General features: G+C 36.3%; 1 protein-coding gene across 4 annotated transcripts in view; it reads left to right on the top strand.

Annotated features, from left to right (window-relative positions):
* CEP83 (centrosomal protein 83) overlaps window positions 1-14,232 on the top strand; it is a 176,987-nt gene that overhangs the window by 61,124 nt on the left and 101,631 nt on the right. Inside the window, exon 2 of one of the 4 annotated variants that reach the window (XM_073213625.1) lies at window positions 12,654-12,713. The exons of the other annotated variants lie outside the window; for them this stretch is intronic. The gene's annotated coding sequence lies outside the window, so the exon portion shown is untranslated. The remainder of the gene's footprint in view (window positions 1-12,653; window positions 12,714-14,232) is intronic. 4 annotated transcript variants of the gene reach the window in all.

Below are 14,232 nucleotides of genomic sequence, written 5' to 3'. Positions count from 1 at the left end.
GATCCATTGATTGCCTAGTAGCATGCTGTTTAACCTCCCTGTGTTTGTGTTCTTTCCATTTTTTTTTTTGTAATTGATTTCCAATTTCATACCTTTGTGGTCAGAAAAGATGCTTCTATGATTTGAATCTTTTTAAATTTGTTGAGAGTGCTTTGTGGCCTAATACATCATCTCTTCTGGAGAATGTTCCATGTGCACTTGAAAAGAATGTGTATTCTTCTGTTCTTGGTTGTAATCTTCTGTTTATATCTTAATTCTATTTGGTCTTCCGTTTCATTCAAATCCACTGTTTCCTTATTGATTTTTTGTTTGGATGATTTATCCGCTGATGAAAGTGGCATGTTCAAACCCCCTGCTATTACTGTATTATTGAAATCTCCCCCTTTTTGTCACTATTTGCTTTATATATTTAGGTGCTTCTCTTGGGAGCATAGATATTTACAGTTGTTACATCTTTTTGTTGGATTGTGCCCTTAGTCATTATACAATGTCCTGCTTTGTTTCTTTTTACAGTCTTTGTTTTAAAGTCTGTTTTGTCTGATGAAAGTATTGCTACTTTAGCATTTTATTCATTCCTATTTGCATGAGATATCTTTTTCCATTCCTTCAGTTTCACTCTATGTATGTCTTTAGGTCTAAAACTGAGTCTCTTGTATGCAGCAAATAGATGGGTCTTGTGTTTTTTTCGATTCAGTCAGTCACCCTATGGCTTTTGAGTGGAGCATTTCGTCCATTTTACGTTTAAAGTACTTGTCGATAGGTATGTAGTTATTGCCATTTTGTTTAATGTTTCCTGGTTGTTTTTATTGTTCTTCTCTGTCATGTCCTCCTCTTTTGCTCTCCCTTTGTCATTATGACTTTCTTTAGTGTTATGTTTGGATTCCCTTCTCTTTGTTTTTTGTATACCCATTATAGGTTTTAACTTGTGGCTACCATGGGGTTATTATCTGGCATCCTACATATATAGCAATCTATGATAAGTTAATGGTCACTTAAGTTCAAATGCATTCCAAGAACACTACGTTTTTTTATTCCCCTTCCCCCACATTTTATGTGTATGATGTCTTATGCCTTTGTATTTAGTGATTCCTTTAATTTTTAGATGTGATTGAGTATACTATTTTTGTTTTTTGACCTTCATACCATTTTTAAGTGATTGATCTACCAACTCTGGTATATGTTTGTTTTTGCCAGTGAAATTGTTGCTTTCATATTTTTCTTGCTTCTAGTTAGGGTCTTTTCTTTAGCTCTTAAAGAACCTTAAACATTTCTTGTAAAGATGGTTTAGTGGAGGTGAACTCTTATAACTTGTTGATCTGTGAAGTATTTTATCTCCCCTTCCATTCTGAATGATATCCTTGCTGGGTAGAGTATTCTTGGTTGGAGGTTTTATTCTTTCAGCACTTTAAGTATATCATGCCATTCCCTTCTGTCCTGTAGAGTTTCTGCTGAAAAGTCAGCTTATAGCCTTATGGGGTTTCCCTTTGTAGATAACTTATTGCTTTTTTCACTCTGCTTTTAAGATTCTCATTTTGCTTTCAATTTTTGATATTTTAACTACAGTGCCTGTTGCTGTGGACCTCCATGAGTTCATCTTGTTTGGGTCTTGTAACCTCCTGGCCTTGGGTGTCTGTTCCCCAGGTTAGGGAAATTTTTACCTATTATTTCTCCAAATAGTTTTCTACTTCTTTCTCCCTCCTGTCCTGTGACTCTAAGAGTGTTTGAATGTTTGATATTGTTCCAGAGCTTTCTTAACCTATCCTAATTAAAGTTTTTTTTTCTTTCTGCTGTTGAGTTGTGTACTTTCCATTGCTCTGTCTTCTAGGTCACTGACTGGTTCTTCTGCATCCTCTAGTCTGCTGTTGATTTCCTCTAGTGTATTTTTCATTTCACTCATTTTGTTCTTTATCTCTGTTTCGTTCTGTTTTATATTTTCTATCTCTTCGTAGAGGATCTAAGTTCCTCTATTGTATTCTCAGGTCTGGTGAGCATCTTTATATTAATTAATTCAGGCTCTTATTTGGTAGATTGCCTAATTATGTTTCATTTAGTTCTTTTTCTGAAGTTTTGTCATGTTCTTGTGTTTTGAGCATATTCCTCTGTCTTCTCATTTTGTTTGACTTTTTGTGTTTGATTCTATGAATTAGAAAGGGCTCTGTCTCCCAGTCTTGAAGGATTGGCCTTCTGTATGGTGTGTACCCTGAGTAGACGGCATGTATCTGGTGATTTTGTCTGGCTGGCTGGGGGCCTAGTGAACATGAGTGAGTAGGGATCTCCTGGTGTCAAGTTCTTGGGCATTGTTGGAGGCGGTGCACTTGAAGGGGTTCCTGAGTGGATACCAATGGAGTCCATGGTGGTGGGGAGGGAGTAGGCATAGGCAGTCTCCAGAGGTATGCAGCAACTGGCTCCACTCCTATGGTGCAGCCTCAGGCCTAGGTATGGCTTTCAGGAAAGACCGTCCTCTGTCTCCGCCAGCTTCATGCCCACGATGTGGCAGCAGTTCAGGTGTGCTCTTGGGTGGGTCGTGATTGGCTCTATGCCATGGAGCTGTCCCAGGCTCAGGCAGGGCTTTCCTGGGGGCTCACTAGGCAGGTGCTTTAGGTCTGTAAGTAGGATTTTTTCACTTATAGTCTGGATGCACTTTAAAATCCTTTTGTTTTTTTTCTGTGCCCCTGAACAGGGAATCTGTGACCAGGCCCCTCAGCAGTGTCCCTCCCCTCTGCCATTTGCTGCCCTAGGGGTGGAGTGCCTCCATCTCTCCTGTTTTGTGTGTGATCTTTGTCTCCCTTGCGCAGGTGTTCACTCAGTGCTTGGTTTGTCCTCAAGATGAATTGCTCTGCGTGTAGGCATAGATTCTGTGTGAAGGTGGGAGGAGGTGGGTTCAGACTCAAGAGAGCGCTCTGCCACTGTCTTCCCAGAAGACCTGGGAGTTTGAGTTCCTTTATAATTTGGATAACTGTCTTTAGCATATATGACTTTTTCAAATATTTTCTCACAGTCTGTGGCTTCTCTTCTCATTATCTTGACAGTGTCTTTCACAGAGTGAAAGTTTTTAATTTTAATGAAGTCTAACTTACCAGTTCCTTCTTTCATGGATCCTGCCTTTGGTGTTGTATCTAGATAGTCATTGCCACACTCAAGATCATCTAGAATTTCTCCTATATTATCTTCTAGGAATTTGATAATTTTGCATTTTACATTTAAGTATATAATCTATTTGAGCTATTTTTTGTGAAGGCTATAAGGTCTCTGCCTAGATCTACTTTTTATTTTGTTTATTGCACATGCTCCTTTGTCAAAGATCACTTGACTATATTTGTTTAGTATATTTCTGGACTCTCTATTCTGTTCTATTATCTGTTTTTTTTTTTTGCCAATGCCATGCTGTCTTGATTACAGTTGCTTTTATAATAACTTTTGAAGTCAGGTAGTATCAGTCTTCTTTGTTCTTTAATTTTGTTTCAGCTATTCTGGAATTTTTGCCTCTCTATATAAACTTTAGAATCAATTCATCATTATCCACAAAATAACTTGAAGGGATCATACTGAATCTGTAGATAAAGTTGGTAAGAACTGACATCTTGGCAGTATTGACTCTTCCTTGTCTGTAGACATAAAATATCTTCTCATTTATTAAGTTTTTCTTAGATTTCTTTCATCAGAGTTTTGTCATTTTCCTCATATAAATCTTGTGCATATTTTGTTAGGTTTATACACATCTCATTTTTGGGGGTGCTAATGTAAATAATATTGTGTTTTAAATTTCAAATTCTATTTGTTATTTACTGAAATATAGGAAAGTGATTGGCTTTTGTATATTAACCTTGTATCCTGAACCTTGCTATAGTCACTCATTAGTTCCAAGAGTTTTTTTTTGGGGGGGTGGGGGAGGTTTCTATATACACAGTCGTGTTGTCTGAAAACAAAGACAGTTTTATTTCTAACTTCGCTATGTGTATGCCTTCCATTTCCTTTTCTTATTGCTTTAGCTAAGACTTCTAGTTTGTCAAAAAGGAGTGTTAAGAGGGGACATCGTTGCCTTATCTTGATCTCATTTGGAAAGCTTCTATTTTCTCAACTTTAGGTATAATATCTCTACATTTCTTGGTAAATGTTCCATATCACATTGAGGAAATTCCTTTCTGTGTCTAATTTTTTGAGAGCTTTTATCATGAATGGGTATAGGATTTTATCAAATGCCTTTCCCCATTTATGGATATGATCATGTGATTTTTCTGCTTAGCCTGTTGTTGAAATGGGTTGCATCATTTGATTTTTTTGAGTGTTGAACCAGCATTACATGTGTGGAATAAATCCTAAAAAGAATGCATAATTCTTTGTATACATTATTGAATTAGATTTGCTAATATTTTTGTTGAAGAGTTTTACATCTATGTTTACTGATTTTTTTTTTAAACTTTGAAAAAGGAGATAACATTCTTAGATTGGGGCCATCTGAAGAAATAGCTCTAGGCTGCATTTGGCTCATGGCCTGTAGTTTTGCCAACCTCTATCCCAGAGATTACAATATATATTCTTGATTTATCAAAGTGTGATATTGATACTTCTATCTTTTCCCATACAGTGCACTTATAATCTATCACACTTGTAATTTTACCTCTACTAACTTACATACTATTTATATCATGTATTTTATGTCTATATATGTTAAAATTCCACAGAATATTATTTTATACAGTCAATATTCAGTTAGAATTAATTATGCACATTTTTACAATTTTCACTTGTGTTCCTTTATTTCTGGAAAGTGGTAAAGCTCATTTTGTGTCCCGAGAGTAAACGGCTGCAGTATCTCAGGATGATGGGGCTGGAGGTGCTGGCCAAAAAAGAAGAAAGGGGGTACTGCTCGTACAGGGAGAGCAGGGCCCCCCAAGGAGGAGGCGGGCCAGGGGGTTGGCTGCCTAGCCAGAGCCCTGGTGAGGACCCCGTGGCGCCCCACCCCCCTGTTTAAACCAAATCCAAGCCTCTGACTCAGAAAGGGTGTATTTTTTTTTTTTGAGAGGGCATCTCTCATATTTATTGATTGAATGGTTGTTAACAACAATAAAATTCTGTATAGGGGAGTCAATGCTCAATGCACAATCATTAAGCCACCCCCAGCCTAATTCTCGTCAGTCTCCAATCTTCTGAAGCATAACAAACAAGTTCTTACATGGTGACCAAATTCTTGCATAGTGAATAAGTTCTTACATGGTGAACAGTACAACGGCAGTCATCACAGAAACTTTCTGTTTTGATCACTCATTATGATCAATAAACATTCAGGTCAAATATGAATATTCTTTTGATTTTTATACTTGATTTATATGTGAATCCCACATTTCTCCCTTTATTAATATTATTATTATTATTTTTAATAAAATGCTGAAGTGGTAGGTAGATGCAAGATAAAGGTAGAAAACATAGTTTAGTGCTGTAAGAGGGGAAATGTAGATGATCAGGTGTGTGCCTGTAGACTATGTGTTAATCCAAGTTAGGCAAGGGCAATAATACATCCACGGATGCAGAAAATTTCTCTCAAAACGGGGGGTGAGGTTCTGAGCCTCACCTCTGTTGATCCCCAATTTCTCACCTGATGGCTCCCCTGTGACTGTGCTTGTCTTAGGTTGTTCCTCCCTTGAGGAATCTTACCCATCTCTGGCTAACTAGTCATCTTCCGGGGCCATACAGGGAAAAGAAAAGTTGGCAAGTGAGAGAGAAGCAATATTGTTTGAAAAGGTTAGCTTTTTACTTTTTTGTAGATTTATGCCCTGTGGCTTCTATGCCCAGCATTCATCTTGATGTATCTTTACCAGTTGGAAGAATTATGATACTTGGTAATTTCGATATGAGGCACGAATTCTACTTAGGGGTTGTAATTATGAAGGAAGAAGAGAAGCTATAAAAGTAGCAGATGGAAGAAAACATGGGAAGATTGATTATTTCTTTGACATATCTTCTCGTAGTGTAACATAAGCGTGTATAGGTTTTAAATTACTAATTAAATTGCATGCACACATTAACATAATAGGAATACAGCTACATAACCAAAGCAGAACTACAATTACCAGCCATCTCCAGTGAAACAAAGAAAACTAGTTAGGCACCCTAGGCATTTGTGAAAACTTATCAATGATATGATGGATATTGTCTAACTGAATTTGAATATTTTGAGAAAAATCAGACAAATTAAAACAACACATTCCTGGGAACTGTTCACATCCCATATGTTCTTTTAACAGTAGATAGTCTATAGTTGCAAGATTTTGGAGCGCTGCAACCTGCACTTCTCCTAATTCTTGGTTGAGTTCTGACAGTATAGATCCAGTCAAATTTGTTGTTTTACTGTATGCATAGGCCAGCTTAGATATCTTCTTCTTCATTCCAATGGTAGGTCCAGGAACCGGTGGGATGAATGCAGCTACAACTGCAACAGCACCAGGATCTTTGTTGAAGTTTTTTGATGATCATCTTCTGGAATGACTCTTCCAGAGAATGTTGATGTTGGAAGTTCTTCTTCATATCGTATCTTAATTCGTTTTCTGGGTAGCCAAATTAGGCTTCGATCCTCTGTATAAACACACTTTGATATGCCAGAAAGGGTGTTGTTTTAAAGACTAGAAACTGAGGGAATGAGAGGAGCGGTCTGTGAATGAGCTCACCACTGCTTTTGTACGGAGCTTTTGAGAGTATTTTTCTTAGCGTGTTAGATGTAGCTCCATTTATTTATCTTTTGTCAGTCTGTCTGTCTGTCTATCTTTCTATCTATCTATTTATCTATTTATCTATCTATCTATCTGTCAATCATCTATCTTACTTAACTTCTTACTTACTTACTTTTCTTTTTTTTTTTTTTTTTGGGTCTGGTGTGCCTGTGGTGGATACTAGACGTTCACTATTAAAGTCTTACTTCTATCAAATAAAGTAACTACCCTTAACAGAAATTTTTAAGGTCCCTTTTGTTACGCCTGTATTGAACTCAAGGTCCAATATTTTTTTTAAATGGTACATCTTTTTGTTTTTATAAAGAGAAGTCATACCTGAGATAAATCATTTGCTTTCCACTTCTTGTCTCTGTGTGGTATATACACATCTTACCACAACAAGGAGAAGGAAATATTTATACAGAAGTATGCTTTGAGATGCTCCTTCCAGCTTCTCCTTTCTGTATTTTTTGTAGCACACTTGGGCTTGCCTTTACTTAGTCTCAAATTAGTTGATCCCATTCTGACTCTATACACTACTTTTAGTTCTATAGCTAAATGATACACTGTAACAAAGATGATTCTTAAATACTCAAAATTTGATCAGAGCGGTTAATATACCCCCAGGAGATCAGAATTGGATCAAATTATAATCAGTAAATCTTGGTACTCTAGTGTGGAAAGCAGGAAGGTAAAATAACTGAAATCTGTTACATCCTCAGACCACTTTTAGGCATGAGTTTCATCTTCCTTACTCACCAATTTAACAGCATTTATATTTGATTATTTTCCACATTGAGGGTCCATATTTATTTTAATTATTACTTATAGAAAGAATCTATAACTTCTTATGAATTGATGGAAAACTGTAGTATCAGCTTTAATAACTGTATTAAGTTGTACATCAGCAGTGTGATGTTAACATGCAGTGGGGTTACTATCTGAGGTCTCAGATGACTTCGGTGCCTTTGTAATAAAGGGTAAAATAAATTTTCACAGAGTAAGAGTTGTATGGTGAATATTCCTATTAATTATGAGGGTTTTATGTGCTTTTATTGAATGTGGTGCTTTGCAATTTTAATTTTTAAGTGGGGTTTAGGATCCCTGGAACATTTAAATAATTATTCATGGATAATGTCAAAAAAAAAGGTCAAATCATTTTCCTTGTGTATGAAGAACTCCTTTATAGTTTTCTTTAGTGCGCATCTTCTGGAATGAATTTCTTCTGTTTCTCTGAAAACGTCTTTATTTTACCATCCTTGAAAGGTATTTTTTGCTATATTTTAAAGCGTTACTTGTAATTATAGCAGTTATTTTCTCTCAGCACTATAAAGGTAGATTACATTTTGTCCAGCTTTCATTGTTGAAGTCAGTTCTGTCTTTTTGAAGGTAGTTTGTCTCTTTTTCTGGCTGATTTTAAGATTTTCCCTTTGTTTTTTTTGGCTTTTAGCTATCTTACTATTGTGTGTATGGGTATGGATTTGTTTTTATTTGTGTTCTAGGACATTTTGAATCTGAGATTTGATATCTTTCATCACTTTGGGGAAGTTGTCCACCTTTCTTTTTTGGCAGGTATTGCTTTTTCTCTTGCTTATCCTTCTGGGACTCCAACTGCATGTCTGTTAAAATGACGTGTTGACTTTATTCTCTGTATTTCTTTCCTTTCCTGTATTTTCCCTCCTTGTTTCTGTTTCTGCTTTATCTTGAATATATTCTTTTGACCTATCTTTTAATTCCTTCTTAAACTATGTCTTATCTGGCTGTTACACTCACTCACTGAGCTTTTATTTTTGGTTATCAGATTTTTCAGTTTTAGAGTTTCTGTTGGTTTCTTTTTTAAATTAATATTTATTTATTTATTTTTATACCTAAGGTATCATTGATATACACTCTTATGAAGGTGTCACATGAAAAACAATGTGGTCACTATATTCACCCATATTATCAAATCCCCCCCTGCCATACCCAGTTGCAGTCACTGTCCATCATTGTTGTAAGATGCCAGAGTCACGACTTGTCTTCTCTGTGCTACACTGTCTTCCCCATGATCCCCCACACCACTCTTGGTTTCTTTTTATGGTTCTCAATTCTCACAAAATTATCAACTTTGTTTTCTATTGCCTTGTACACAATAATAATATAAAGAAATATCTTTCAGAAGCACTGGTAAGTCTAATAATGAGACTCTGTGTCTATTTTGTTATTTCTTGTGGCTTTAATTTATGTTGCCTTATCTTCCTATGGACTTGGTGTTTCTGTGTCATATATTTACTTGTAAAATGGCTTTTTAGAGCAATTTGAGGCCTAGTCTTATATCTTCTTCTGAATCATCCTTATTCCTAAGAAGCACCCTTTAAAATCTCTATATAGAAAGAAGGCTGTTCACCAGGACTTCTTTGCTCCATGCTGGTCTAGTTTGTCTCTCTGAATTTGAGACTGTCAGAGGTATTCAATCTCCCAGCCACCTCTCTGGAACTGGCAGATATCTCTAGGGGAAATGTGGTCCCAAATGACAGTCTCATCTTTCTGCGTCCATACCTTCCCCTGTCCCCATCTCAGTAAATATTTATTTCTTGTTAGTTTTCCAGTGGATTTTTTAAAACACATATCTGGTTCTTCTTGTCCTTAGCAGGAGTCTTGATATAACTACCTAGTCCTCTGTTACTGAAAATAGAACACTGTTTTCAGATTTCTTGGTATAAGACAGAGAACATTTTCCATAGTATTTAAGGTTATTGAGTTGGGGTTTTCTGTTTTTAGCTAAAAGCCTCTTTATATAGTATTAAAAAATAGAAACTTTTTCTTTGTAACCCTGAGTAGAATGGTTGAATCAGTTTTGAAGTTCGGATAATAGTGTTTTATAAGGCCTTACTATTTATGATACTAGGTAGTTATTTGGAGAACACCATAACTTTATTTTCCAGGATTAACATTGATAAATTGATTACTACAGAACTGGAGAACTGAATATGTTGTATGTACAGAGTATTTAAAAGCAGATAGAAAATTAATTGTGGCCTTGGTAAGACTTACACAAATAGGCAGGCAGTTTTCTGACTGTTAAGTATTCCTAGAGAATAATCTAAAAAAGACTATTGGCAAATGCAGCCCAATAGTCTTGACTAAATTTGAGTCAAGAAGTTCTTTTCAATATTTAATCTAACTAAGCCTATTCATATTCAGTCATCACAGAAGTAGAGAATAGTTAGCGATTATAGTCCATTTTTCATTAGTGTAGGATTCACATACCAAGACAAAAGCTGCATGAACAAAGGCGTGATGTGCATATTAGTTCAGGGGAGAGCTGGAGTAGGATATTCTTGGCAGATGTTAGAAAATGAGACTAAACAAGGTAGATTGGGGCTGATAGTGTAGGGCCTAGAAATGCCGAAGTGTTTTGACTTTGCTTCACAATAGGAGCTTTTGAGTGAGAAGTCAGAAGGTTTTTAATATTAATTTATATTAATCTGGTAGTGCTTTGTCAGATAAACTAAGGAGAAAATATTTGAAGCAGGGATAAGCAGAATCTCTAATAGTCTAGTTATGAGAAATAAGAACCTGACTTTTTGTGATTTAGTAGGAATGGAGAATGGAATGCATTTTAAAGTAAGAGTATTTGTGTTTATATAATGGAAATTGAGAGAGAGAGCAGGGAAGTGACAAATCAGAAGTCCTCAAGACTGAGAGATCACTGAAGTAAAGAGTTTATTGAGCCTTTATAGGTGCTAGTCAGGAGAAGGACGGAGTCCTGGGACAGGAAGTTTTTGCTTCACCACCAGCAAGGCCAGTTTACAGGAACAACTTGTCTGCCAGACTCAGGGATATTTATAAGGGTTCTGAAGGATAGAAAGTTCTTTAAGTTTACATTGACTATTGATAAGGAAGGTGGGCTAATGCAAAGTGGGAAAAGTCCAGGGATACCTGGCTAGTCCATAGAGAAGACCTTGTGGATTGGTTGTTGATGGTGCTCAGGTCCGGTTCCTGAACAAGAGGGTTGTGTAGGTAATTGTTGAAATGACTTCATCCAGGAACATGGCGTTTCTGGTTAGCTGTGGCCTGTGGCTCTTGACTAATTTCCTTTCCTTGTCTCTCTCCTCCATTCTCCAGCCCTTATGGTACTAACCTTATGTCACTTAATTTTAGGACATGTCAGAATTTTTCTTTACCAGGGAGCTTTCAGATTTTAAGTGTGAATGAATGGTAACATAATATGGCATCATTACCAGGAGCTGAAAATTCAGAAGGTTGAAGGCAGATTGAAAGCAGGGATGATAAATTTGGTTTAGAATAATTAGAATATGGAGCAGTTGTAGAAAACAGAATTGTTCATTGTCTGAAAAGTTTTTTGTAATTATTAAAAAGAAAAAATCATTGAAAGTATAAGGTGGAAGTTGTCCTGTGAGAAACTCCTTACATTATTATTTTCCCAGAAGTTACCACTATTACCAGCTTGGTGTATATATGTATATGTAAATATATGTAAGTATATATGTGTGTGTATTTGTCATTGATACTCTTCATCATTCTTTGGGGGCAATGTAGACATCTCTGTCTTTTCTAATGCATAGTATGGATGTTTTTTAATTTGAGGAAGTTTAATTTCTCATTTTTTATTTTTTAATTTAAAAAATGTGAAGAAAAATTCTTTTCTATTTTTTTGGTACTCATTCAGCCATTTTCATAGAATAAATTCCTAGAATTGGGCCAGGGATAGAAAATTTATCATTTTGATAACAGGTAACTTTCCAGAAAGGTTAATATTGATTTTTTTGTGTATATTTGCAAATTAACAATGTAATTTTTTTGTTTTTGTTGAGGGAAAAATATATTGTGCATTTGGGTGTGCTGCCTATTGGGGATATGTGACAGTGTATTTTAGTTTAAGTTACTAAAATTAACATATAAAAAGGTGATGAAATTGCAGATATTATTTTGGAACAGGAGAGATCTTCCTGGTTTGGGAAATACAAGAGGTCAGTGCACGTATGTTTGGAAAGGGACTAGAATTTGAAGGTGAGGTAATAATGGTGGTGGTGACTGAGAAAGGGATATGGTGAAAATAGGGAAGTCCTGAAAGGCATTTCTAGGAGATTTCAGTGCCAGAAGGGAAGAAGATAAATCACTTTTAACTTTTATTTTCCAAAAATGTTCAGGTCTTACTGAATTCTATTTCCATGGGAATTTATTCCCATTTAAAATAACTCCCATTTAAATTAAATATGAGAATATTAACTTTCAACTGGAATAAAAAAATAATTTATTTCAGCTTGGAAATCTTTCACTAGTAGTGGGAAAAAAGGGTAGCTCTTGATTTTTCTAATGTAGTTAATCTTTTTGCTAATTAAATAAAAAGTTTATTATATTTTTTGGTATTAATAGAAAGTATGAGAGAGGTTTATTGTATGTTTCTATCTCTTAAAAAGTAATTCGGACCAAAGAGCCAGAATCAAACTTACATGCCAGTTTTGTGATCCAATTTATTAATTCCATGAAAAGTGTATGCTCTTGACAGGATAACGTTGTGGCAACTGCTACAAACAGTGCACTCTGCATTTGTAAAGGTTGAACCTTGGTGCACATTAAACATAAGATTAAGGAGTAAATTGTCCTTGAAGGACTTTTCCCACTCTTTTAAAATGTAATTTGACAGGCAAACAAAGCAACCCCAATTTTAGTCTGAAAGTTCTCTTATGTAATATGCAGACATCACATTATCAGAAATGGTGCAAGACTGAATAATTTAATGGTTAGTTTGTGTAAGCTAAAGACCTTTTCTTGTAGTAAGAAAAGTTAATTCATGATAACCTATGACTAAGGGAGATGGTATAGGGAAAAAATATAATAGTCTTGAGAGAGATTAGTGAAGTTTCAGGGGACAGAATTATTTTGACTAAAATTGTTGTTTTAATTATTTACAATAAGAACACTGTCATCATTTTTTACTTCTAGACCCAACAAACATTTAATTACTTCCATAATCCTGGATAAGTTCTTCTGGGGATAATTGAGGTAATTTAATTTTTTGCTCTTAGCATAGCATATAACACATAGGTGATCAATATTTACGTGTTGACTGATTTCTTATCTGAATCTGCAGCCTGAGTGTAGTTCACCTTATATCAAATAATGCTTTCGTAGCATTAGTCAAAAAGTTACTTCCTCAAAGTCATCTTTGTGAACTGTGGTTCCCCCCAGCAGTCGCTTCACTGTTGTCAGGTAGCTGCATCTGTGGAGGTCTCTCATTGCACACTAGGCAAAACCTCAACCTGGACAGGGGAGGATTCTTGACTCTGATTGAGAAAGACTTCTCCAACAGGTCAGACAAGTGTAAGTAAGGAAATAATTCATTAAAGGGAGAGTAGCAGTGAATGGCAGCTGCATTGCAAAGAGCAGAGAGCAGAGAGCAAGGAAAGAAAAGAGGAAGAAAAAGGAAGCTTATTAAACTCCTGCTCAGCCTACAGCAAATCCCTTGCCAGCTCCTGAATCCAGGGTCACCTGGTGTCCAGTGTCTGCTTGAATCTACACAGCATGGGAGCTAAGCACCTACCTGGGGAAGCTGCAGAGCACTGGAGGGAGTAAGTACTTATTCTGAGAACTTCCCAAAGCAGAGAAAGGAGATTTTTGGGCAAGTTACTGAAGAACATGATCATACAGCTGCAATGCTGTCTGGGTCACCCAGGCAATGGGAACTTGCAAGTCCAAATCAGAGATATTTGTAGCACTTTCCTATTTGTCTGACATAGGACAGAGAGAGTGAAGACTTGTGCTTAAGTCTAGAAAATTGAATGAAATAGTGAAGTAACAAAGATGCTTACCACTGGGAAAAGGGGACTCTTATTAACCTCCCAAGAGGTTTGGAAGAGCGCGGAGACAAAATGCAGTTGAGACAAAACACAGTGAAGAGGTCTTTATTTGAAGCAAAGTACACACTCAAAGAAAGGGGAGTATGGGCAACCTCAGAGAGGAGGTGGGTTAGAGCTTAGAATTTGTGTCTTTTAAGGATTACAAGAATTGGAAAAATAGGGCAGGTGATGGGGGTGGGAGTCATAGGCTTGACATGTTGTCTCATGATGTTTGTCTCTGGTGAGAGACATTATGTCACCATCCACAATCAGTCCTCTAGATATTCTATACGATAAGCTTAACACAAGCAATTTATTACTCCTGTTCTTCTCCAAGATAATGGTTACCCTTAAGCAGTGGGGACATATCATTTAGGACTGCTTGCCCTGAGAGGGTAGGTTATTGGCTGGTTACCATAAAATGTGTTAGGAATCTTACCTCCTAACTCCCTGGTTTTTAAAATGGAATCTTAGCCTTAAGATGGAGTGTCTTCTGCTCTTAGTTTACTATTTGTATATCAGCATTTTTTTCACCGTAGGCAGGAAAAATTAATCATGATGCTTGTCCCATGTCCCTGCTGTACCTCATTACTAAGTTTCAGATGGCTTTTTCCCTGATTTTGGAGTATGGATTTTGTGCCAGGATCCATCCTTGAAGTTTACCCCAGTAGTTTTAGGAAACATGG

This window comes from Manis javanica, chromosome 10 (assembly GCF_040802235.1).
Source record: "Manis javanica isolate MJ-LG chromosome 10, MJ_LKY, whole genome shotgun sequence".
In the NCBI taxonomy this organism is placed as follows: domain Eukaryota; kingdom Metazoa; phylum Chordata; class Mammalia; order Pholidota; family Manidae; genus Manis; species Manis javanica.
The sequence above is the reverse complement of the archived record's forward strand: the minus strand, read 5'-3'. Positions and strand labels throughout refer to the sequence as shown.